Source organism: Dioscorea cayenensis, chromosome 6 (genome assembly GCF_009730915.1).
Source record: "Dioscorea cayenensis subsp. rotundata cultivar TDr96_F1 chromosome 6, TDr96_F1_v2_PseudoChromosome.rev07_lg8_w22 25.fasta, whole genome shotgun sequence".
In the NCBI taxonomy this organism is placed as follows: domain Eukaryota; kingdom Viridiplantae; phylum Streptophyta; class Magnoliopsida; order Dioscoreales; family Dioscoreaceae; genus Dioscorea; species Dioscorea cayenensis.
In genome coordinates, this window is record NC_052476.1 from 18733244 (window position 1) to 18743838 (window position 10595).

Here is a 10595-nt window from a genome sequence, read left to right on the forward strand (position 1 = left end):
TCTGTTTTGAGAAACCTCGAAGATTTTGTGAAATCTCTTGAGCATCGAGTGGGGGAACTCGCGAAAGCACACTCTGAACGTCCTCTAGGTTGTCTTCCAAGCAACACAAAAGACAATCCAAGGGAACACTTAAAGGCCATTGCTCTTAGAAGCGGGAGGCAGGTGGAGATAAGGGTCGAGGTTGACCCAAGTGCCAAGAAATATGGGGTAGCCTCTGGGGAAGACCCTAAGATAGTTGAAGAAAATAGTGAAGACAAAAATCGGGGAAGAAATGCCAAGTTCCAACAACAAGGATCAACAAAATCATCCGAGTATAAACCTCCAATCCCTTATCCAACCAGATTAAAGCATGAGAAAGAGGATGTTCACTTCAAAAAATTCATGAACATCTTTAAACAACTCCATTTGAATATCTGGATAGTTGAAGCATTGACTCAAATGCCGAAATATGCCAAGTTTTTAACAGAGCTCCTCACGAACAAGAGGAAGTTGGAGGAAGAGGGCACGGTTGCTCTTACGGGGAATTGCTCCGCTATTCTAGAAAAGAAGATCCCATAAAAGTTGAAAGATCTGGGAAGCTTCATTATCCCGTGCATGCTTGAAGGTGGAGTCCAAGAAAATGCTCTAGCGGATTCGGGGCCTAGCATAAATGTCATGCCCTACACCATTTACATGAAACTTGGCTTGGATGAGTTGAGGCCCACGAGGATGACCTTACAATTGGCGGATCGTTCAACAAGAAAACCTCGTGTGATTGTTGAAGATGTAATTGTCCAAGTGGACAAATTTGTTTTTCCCGTCGATTTTGTCATCATGGACATAGATGAAGATGTGGAGATACCACTGATTCTTGGCCGACCATTCCTCAACACATCAGGTGCCTTAATTGACTTGAAAGGAGGGAAGCTAACGTTAAGAGTCGGAGAAGAAGAAGTGGTGTACGCTCTGCCGGCTGCCATGAAACACTCTTTAGATCATAATGACACACTTTACTTCATTGATGAAACTGATAGATTGATTTCTGATTGTGTGCATGAGGTGCTCTCTATAAACCCTTTGGATGAGTATTTGGGAGAGTTGGAGAATGAAGAACAAGGAGAACCTCACCACCATCCTTAAATTCATAACTTGAAGCAACCAAAAGAGAGGGTGTCCTGCACTAATGCTAAGGAAAAAGAGAAAAAAGAGTCATTTGTGAAGTAGATGTGGAGGGAGATTCATGGGAGAAAGAAGAAAGGTAACAAGCCTCATCGCCCCACATCTCATGTAGGAAAGGTAAATTTTTCACCCCTCTCTACTCATGAGCAATTTGAGGTCTTTTCAATGTTGTCACTGAATTTACCAGGAAGAAACAATGCTACAAAGGAAACCGGTGGTGGCATCAAACTCTTTGAACCCCCATGAGGTAAGGAATGAGGAACGTCAGGCTCGTGACGTTAAACAAGCGCTTCTTGGGAGGCAACCCAAGTGTTCGGTGGTGTTTTCTTACATTTTTCGTATTCTGGGTCTCAGTTCATTTCAATTCTCATATTTCTTAGACTTGTTTTACTTTTGAATAAGTTCATGCTCACACACTTGGCACATTGCTCTCATCGTTTTAATTGTGGTGTATGTGTGCAACTTCTTTAGAAACGCATGTTTAGGTATTCATTCATGCTCTAGATCGTCGTTTTATTCATTTCATTCATTTTTGGAGAAGCCTTCGACCTTGCCAAACCATGTTTACATCATTTGGGGCAGGTTTTTGAAGTTTTGAGTGAGTTTAAAAGGTATACGGCCTTACTGGGCCATATGGAGGTCGTCTGAGATGAACACAGAGCAATTCCGAGGCTCTGTGCCATCTCAGACGGCCCCCCATACGGCCCGCCATACTGGGCCGTCTGGGATGCCATCCAGAATGACCGAGAAGACTTCTCAGGCCATACGGCCCCCATATGGGCCGTATGGGGGCCGTATGGCCTAGTTCTTGCCCATTTAACCCTCATCTCTCTTCTCTCTCTTCTCTTTCTTCCATTCTCTTCTTTTCCCTCTTTTTTCACTGACTTTTTCTCTTCTTTCTCACTCATTTCTTGGCCAAATATCCTCATTTTTTCTCCTAAATCTTCTCCTCATTTTTTCTCCTAAATCTTCTCCTCATCCATTTGAGACGTCGATCTAGTAGTTTTTCTCTAGTTTAAAGCTTGTTTTCTCAAGATTTCATCGGTATGCTTTTTCTATGCCCTAGTTTTATCTTTCTCATTTCTTGGGCATTCTTGGAGCTTTTGTGTGGAATTTCTTTCGAATTTTTCTTGGTTTGGATGGTGTGATTGTTATGTATGAAGTCTCCCTTGAATTTATGTAAAAAAATTTTTGATTTCCATGTTTTTAGGGAGGTTCTGTCAAAATAAACAGTACCCATACGGCCGTATGGGTATAATACATCATATTTTTCATTATTTCTTCATCTCTTACACTACATTTTGAATCATATTGGATTCCTCTATGCTTGATTGGGTTTTTCATGGTTTATAGGAATTTTGGGGATGAAGAAATTGACAAGCAACCATGAAGTGATATTTACACCACACGGGTGCCCACATGGAACAAGATGTCATGTTGTGATGAGAGACCTAATTCTAAGGACAAGGATGCGCATGGACAATTTATTTTATTGTTTAGATTTTATTTTCTAGTTTTTATGTTCCCTTTGTATTTTGTTTTAGTTTTTGCATGATTACTCCCCATCTATCCTTTGTAAGTTTTTGTGGAATGATGATGTCCCCTTTTTGCCTCGCAGGGCATTGAGGGAATTTGGTGAGCTTCCCTAGTTCTCAATGAAGGTCGTAACTGACATGTATTGCTCACCACACCTTTTGTCGATTCATACCTCACGACGAGTACAAGTTGAACCGGGGAGTTCGTTTTCACCCTCCTCTATTATTTTCATTGCTTCATCTAGCATGCATATCATGATTAGTGTAGATTGAGGGCAATGTACAACACTAAGTATGGGGATGGGTGTATTTTATGTATTAGGATCATTTGCTACATGCTAGTGTTACCTATGATGGCTTTGTTCATTCTTGAAAGATTCTTTTAGCTTGGACTAATGATTGATGTGAGTTACTTGTTTCTATGCTTTATTGAATCCTGTTTTACCCCTAGTATTGTCATGTGCACTGAATTTTTGTTGATGCCCTGGGAATAGCCAATGTGACTACTCTCTAACTCTCTTGTTTGCGTAACACACTACTTTGTGTACTTAGCCTTAGAACACTAAGTTCTTTCCTTCAATGGACTCTTAAGAACTTCTAAGTCTTGTTGATCTAATCCTAGTTTTGTGGCATGTAGTGTACTTTGAAGATGTGATCTAGGGTGAATGTAAAAAAAAAAAATGAGTCTATATCAGTATTCCTCTACTATTGAAGCATGAATATGTGGACTGTAATCGAGAAGTTGTGTGGCTCTTGTCCCTAACTAGCATGTGCACCCTCCAGAAAGATTTCAAAATGATTTTCTTACAGTCTACGTTAGTGGACTCAAAAAAAAAAGAAAAAAATGAAGAAAAAAAAAGAAATTTATGATGAAATGAAAATAAAACCTAATGATATTTTTGAGTACCTACCAAAGGTTTTGAGTAGAAAGTGGAATTAGTTTCAAGGTATTGAATTAGAAGGATCTTATTTGGTCATTGAAGTAGCACTTAGTAGTTTAAGACATAGTTTTCTTTGTGTGTGGAGTGATTAGCATCTAGAGCTGTACTGATTGAAGTCCTTACGCTAGACCAGATCAGGGCAAATGAGATATAAGATTCACTTACACGACACAGACATATAAGGGGTGAGACAGGATATTTTTATTATGCTTATTGACTATAACTCAACATCTATGTATCATTGTCCATTGCTTTTGGAGTCTTATATTTACTTGATGCCAGAGGTAATGCATTTAGCCACTTCTCAGTCTCTTTGTCTTTCATGAGTTGATTGCTTGGGGACAAGCAACGCTTAAGTGTGGGGATATTTGATAAGTGTCTAAATGTAGATGTTTTCATGTATATATCATATTCACTTTGCATGTATTTTGTGAGGTTTGATGTCCGTTTTATGCTTAATCATCCACTATTTGCTTTGTAGGACATAAGGAAGCCATGGAGAACAAGAAGATATCATTTGGGTGAAAAGATAAGAAAACAGGAATTTCATACTACCCCCATACTACCCAGTATGGGGGCCGTATGCACTGTAGCAGCGGAATGATTTGGAGTGTCTGCCCAGATTTTCCATCTAGGGTTTTTGACCCGTATGCCTCGGGGGGATATAAATACCAACTTTTAGGGCAAAAAAAGGAACTTTTGGCTGGACTTTTTCTTGGCCGATTTTGGGGAAATCAGTTGGGAGATTTTGGGCGACCTTGGGAAGGAGAAGAAGGGCAAGGAAGCTAGAAGATTATTCAAGCCCAAGGTCCAAGACTCTCAAGGCAAGAAGGCAACATCATTCAAGGGGAGATTTACCACGATTTGAAGGAAGGAGACCCGCGTCTAGAGGAAGCGTCATTTGGCACTCCTTTGGCGGGGAAAGTGTCATTCGACACATTCTTCACCTCCTTCTCCACCATTTCATCTAGGGAGTGTCATTTATGCTTTTGTTCCATGTTTTGCTTGTTTGTATTGCTTGTTGTGGGATGATGACTGATGCGATATCCGCAAGTGCACAGAGTCGTTAAGTAATACCTCTCATGCGAGCATGAGAGGGTCGTATTCCCTTGGCCCAGGGATCTACCCTCACTTCCTCTTTGCGTATTGTCTAGTCAAAAGATTCGAAGGGTTTCTCTAATCTATTAATTAAAATGAAAGAACTACTAGTGGAGTCTAAAATAAGGCAAGGGTACAAAATCAGGGGAAAGAAATGGTCACGGATGCGGATTCCCTAGGGGCTACTAAAATGCAAAGGATGCTAAGAGTGTCATGCAATTGAGGGTTTGGACCTACAGATTTCCTAAATTAGATCAACCCGATGGTCACGGCAATTGACCCCTAATCCGGTATAAGTATTGATACGGAATTTCTTCCGATCAAATCCTCATATGATTGCATTAACAAAGGGGGAAATCCCTAATTAGAGCCGAAACACGACTTGGTCTAGCCCTAATGTTGAAGGGGTACAAAATACCCGATGGTCATGGCGTATTCATACATAAATCCCTTCCAAACTTGGTGTGTCTAGTACAAGGGCGATGGTCACGCTACCAAGTACAACCTAGGAGTTGGTTTACAGAGTTCTCATGTAAGAAACACATCAAATGCACCAAGAATGAATCACAAACACACAATAATTGCAATAAACAAAACTAGATCATCCAAATACACAAGTTCACCCAAAGGTTCACCGGCATCCGGTGACCTTGGGGTCTACTCTTCCATGCAAACAAATACAAATAATAGGTCCATGAAAACAACTACAAATGGCATGAGAAAACTCTCTAAAACAATAGAAGTGAGATGACAAGCTAAGTGAGGTGGAAAGCTTCCACGGACGCCGCGATTGGGGCGGCTTCCCTTGTCATCTACAAGCTTCCAAAGAAGAGATCGATGAAGATCTAGCCAAATCAAGCTTTTCCCTTTGATTCCCGTTCTCCAAAACGTGTGATCTTGCCTCCTCTGAACTGGTGGAAGTCGGCTCCAAGAACTCTCCCAAAAGCCTCCTCCAAAAACCTGCCCCCTTTTCCCTAAGAATTCAGTCCAAAATATATCCCGTCAGGTCCATACGGGCTCCATGAGGGCGCATTGAGCCCGTTAAGCTCACTGCCATTTCGCCCAGAAAATATATCGGTGCTACAGCACTCAGCTACAGAGATTTTGCTACAGTGTTTCTGCTACAGTCCGAGGGTTGTGAAATTCCAGCAAACCTCACGGGCACCCATGCGGGCGCATGGAGCCCGTGAAGCTCACAGCCGAATGCCCGCAACATGAATAGTGACCCCCGCTACAGTGCTTGCTATAGTGCTGGAACCCCAAAAATGCCATTTTTGGTGTCGAATTCATCCAATTTGTATTTTTGAGCTTCGTTCAGCTCTTTTAAGATCTGCAACACCGAAATAACCAAATTATACTTAAACGGGCATCAATTCATTAAAATATACACAATTAATACAAGATCAATACTTATAAAATACGTTCATTTAGGCGTTTATCAAACATCCCCACACCTAAATGAAGGCCCCACAAGCACAGATGAAATGAAATTAAGAAAATGAGTTGCACCATAACCAACTCAGTAGAGATAGTCATGAGTCCTCAAGAGTGCTTTCCTTGTGAGTGTGTGTAAATACTTTATCCCTCGCTCTCCCTATTCATGCCACATTCAATGACTACCGGTGTTAGAAATGTTAAAGATGCCCTCAATTGCGAGTTAAGAGTCCTTCGGTCCACAGTCAACACTTCAATTTCTAAGTGAATGCATGAAAGAGTTCAAGAGAATACACACACCCTTTTTTTTATTATTATTTTTTGGGTCCGCCTAACGTAGACTGCACAAAATATCTTATAATCTTTCAGAAGGATGCACATGCTGATTAGGCACAAGAGCCACCCCGCATACTTGATTACAGTCTACATAGACGCATTCATGCTAAATTAGCAGAGGAATACTGAAATAGACTCATTTTTTTCATTTTTTTCAATTTTTTTCTTTTTTTCTTCTACATGTCTCCCCGAGCACTTTCATGCAAAACTTCACATAGGGATAAAGTAAAATGAATAAAAGAACCAAAAGCTCTTAAAAGACCATTGAGGGATGAATTTACCACTCTAACACCATAAATCAAAGCAGTGGGTTAGCTGGGGCAAACAAGGTAGAAGTTCTGTGTCAAGTTGTGAAGAAAGCACTAGAGAGAAGACATGACTTCCTTATAGCACAAATAACACTACAACTCATTACTATCATTCATTCAAGCTAGGAGGTTTTTAACAATAAATCATAGCTATCACCGGTAACGTAAGCATGCAAATAACCCATCCCCACACCTAGAATCGTACATTGCCCTCAATGTACATTAATAAGCAGAACATGGTGTAAAATCCATAATAACTAAATGAAGCATGAAAAGGAAGGGTATAGAGACTACCCCAATTGGTTCTTGAAGATTGTTCAGTGAAAGCACAGTCAGTGGGCAACAAAGCCAGCAAAGAGTAAAGGAGGAGAGGCAAAATCTTTGATGTTTCTTATGCTGTGGTAAGGTGAAGGAGGGTTCTCCAATAGGTGCCGCGTCGCGTTTTGGTCACTTTGATGAAACTCGTTTGACCAGCATTCCTATACTATAAAACACAAGATCAAACCAAGATTTTCATGAATATAATCATAGGGGGTATCCATATCATCATATGATGAAGAAAAAATTGAGTGCACAACATTTTCAATGTGAAGAATGAAAAATTCAGCCTTTGCTACAGTGACTCGTGAAAAATTTTTGCAAGAGTTTCTCCTAGACAAGGAGCTTCCCAAAATTTACAAATGAATGAAAAACTTGAAGAATTAAGCATACACCACATCACAACAACCAAATATGCCATACAAGCTTCAAAGATAAAATAAGAACACAACAAAACCCAAGTTTGTGACAAAACCTTGAATTAGGGGCTTGAAAAGTCTGGAGTGAAGGGATCCGCTGAAAAAGATGGTAAAACTCCAATTAAATTCCAAGGTTGAGTTTGCAAGATGAAGGAGAGGGGATTAGAGAAGAAAAAAAAACCAAGCAAAATGGTGGAGAAATGAGGTAGAGTGAAAGAGAAATGGGAGAAAACTAAGATGAGAAGATGGAGGTTGGAGTAGAGAGAAAGGGGAAGAACACCCCATTTTATGGGCTGCCCAGATCATCGCGAGTCCCATGCTGGGGCGCATGGTGCCCACATGGGTCTGGAAAAATATCGACTGAAATGCTCACGGGCACCATGCGGGGGCATGGCGCCCGTGAGCTTTTCAGCCCGCGGGCGCAGCGTGAGGCCGAGAGCCTCACGGGCGGTCTCGTGGCCGCATGGCGCCCGTGAGACCCACAGCCCATGAGCAAGGCTCCCCACGAGGGGCCTCTTGCGGCCGCAATGATGCCCGCAAAGCCATGGATCATGCCACAAGTGTCCATACGGGCCGTATACAGCCCGTATGGACCTGGAAAAATTGAAAAATTGGCATGGTTCCTCTTGAAAACTCAATAAAATACGAATTACAACCATTTAAATGCTGAGATGACAATGAAACACAACTAAACAATATTAATTCAAGGCCAAAGGCAAGTGAGCAAGCCTAAGCATGAGTTGTGCACAACAACAACAACAACAAAAGAAAAAAATACGAAAATCTCATAAACATGAGCATTCAACCACAATAAAGAAATTAAGCACTAAAAGAAATATGAAAATTTAAAGACGACGAATTTAAAAACTTGGGTTGCCTCCCAAGAAGCGCTTGTTTAACGTCATTAGCTCGACGTACCTTTTCCTTACCTCATGGTGGATCAAATGGTGGGGACTTACCTCCAAGCCCAAGAGAAGTGCTCCAAGATGGGAAACTCATCGAGAGGCAAGAAAACACACGGAATTTACCCTTCCCCTCGAAGAATAGTCGATCGATCTCCCGTGGTGGTGATAGTGTGCAATTCATCCCCAATTTCTGTTTCTTGTCCCTGTTACACCAAATTTTCCTTGTGGTTGATTTCTTCTTATTGTTCGGCCACGGAAATGTCCCCACATAGCCTACATGCTTTACTTGTGTGGGAGGTGGGTTGTTCTCCTTATACTCATCGCTATCCATTCCTTCTAAGAATTCAACCAAGGGGTTAATCGCCAAGACCTCCTGCACACAATCAGTAATAATCATATCAGTTTCATCAGTAAAGTAGAGGGGATCATCGTGGTCCAAAGTGTGTTTCATGGCCGCGGGGAGAGTGAGAATGACTTCCTCATCCCCTACTCTCAATGTCATTTTCCCCCCTTTTACATCAATAAGGGCGCCGGCGGTGTTAAGGAATGGCTGCCCGAGGATCAATGGGACTTCAACATCATCATCCACATCAAGAATAACGAAATCCACCGGGATAATGAGCTTGTCTACTCTAACTAGCACATCCTCAACAACACCGCAGGGCTTCTTTATAGAACAATCTGCAAGTTGTATTGTCATCCTTGTGGTCCTCATGTCTTCTAATCCCAGTTTTAAATACAGCTTGTAAGGCATTACATTGATGCTGGCACCAGAATCTGCCAAGGCTTTTTCTTGCATGTCTTCCTCAATCACACATGGAATAATGAAACTCCCAGGATCAGTCAATTTCTCAGGGAGCTTCCTCTAAATCATTGCAGAGCAGTTCCATGGTAATGCAACTGTTTCTAATTCCTCCAATTTTCTCTTGTTAGTCAGCAGGTCTTTCATAAATTTTGCATACTTGGGCATCTGAGTTAATGCTTCAACAAGAGGGATATTTATGTGAAACTGCTTGAATACATTGAGGAATTTCTTGAATTGAGCCTCGTCTTTATCTTGCCTCAGCCTAGCCGGATAGGGAATCAACGGCTTGTACTCGGGTATCCTTGGTGTTGGTAGTTGAATGGTTCCTTCATCTTGTTTTTCCTTTACCCCTTCAACTTCACTTTCAGATGGCTTAGGGTCTTCCTGTATGGCTACCCCATTATGTTTAGTGCTTGAGCCCTCCTCGGCTCGTGCTTCAACCTATTTCCCGCTCCTGAGAGTGATGGCTTCCAAATGCTCCCTCAGATTATTTTCAGTGTTACTAGGTAAACAACCCGGTGGGCGCTCGGAATTTTCCCTAGCAAGTTGCCCAACCTGGTTTTCCAATGATTGAATGGAGTCTTGCACATTCCTCAAAATAGTGTTCACTTCAGCGAATTGATTGTTGATGTTCACAAATTTCGCCTCGGTATTGATCATAAACCTCACTAACACATCTTCAGTGGTGAACTTCTTCTCGGGCTGCTGAGGAGGTTGATGTGGAGGTCCTTGTGACTGCGGGGACCGATGTTGCTGTTGTTGACCCCATGAAAAATTTGGGTGATTCCTCCACCCCGGATTATATGTGTTTCCATAGGGATTCCCAGGGCCTCTGGAAGCTCCCCCAACATAATCAACTGTCTCAACTGGGGCATCTGTGGCTATTGAGATTGGACACTAAATAGTAGCATGCCCCGCCCCACAGGTCTCGCAAGACAAAACTGCTCCAGAATTTGAGCTTGTACCCAACACAAACTGATCGAATCTCTTTGTTAGGGCCTCAACCTTGGCGGCAAGTGCAGTGTTGTCATTTATCTCATAAATTCTAGCTGCCTTAGGGGGTTTTTACCTAGTAGACCAATGGTACTCATTACTTGCCATTTTTTCAATCAAAATTTCTGCATCTTCAGGGGTTTTACTACTCAAGACCCCCCTGCTGCAAGCATCGATGAGCTGTCTGGTTGCATAATGCAGGCCATTGCAAAGCATCTGGATCCTCATCCAGGAGGAGAAACCATGATGGGGGCACTTGCGTAGGAGATCCTTGAATCTCTCATGTGCTTCAAAAAGTGTCTCGGAGTCCCCTCGCCGAAAAGCAGAAATCTCTTGCCTCAATCT

The 10595-nt window shown here is 41.9% G+C and overlaps 1 non-coding gene across 1 annotated transcript; it reads left to right on the plus strand.

Annotated features, from left to right (window-relative positions):
* Positions 1-10488: 10488 nt before the first annotated feature.
* LOC120264075 lies at positions 10489-10595 on the plus strand. Its single transcript, XR_005537255.1, has one exon. It is a non-coding gene; the product is annotated as a small nucleolar RNA R71 (small nucleolar RNA).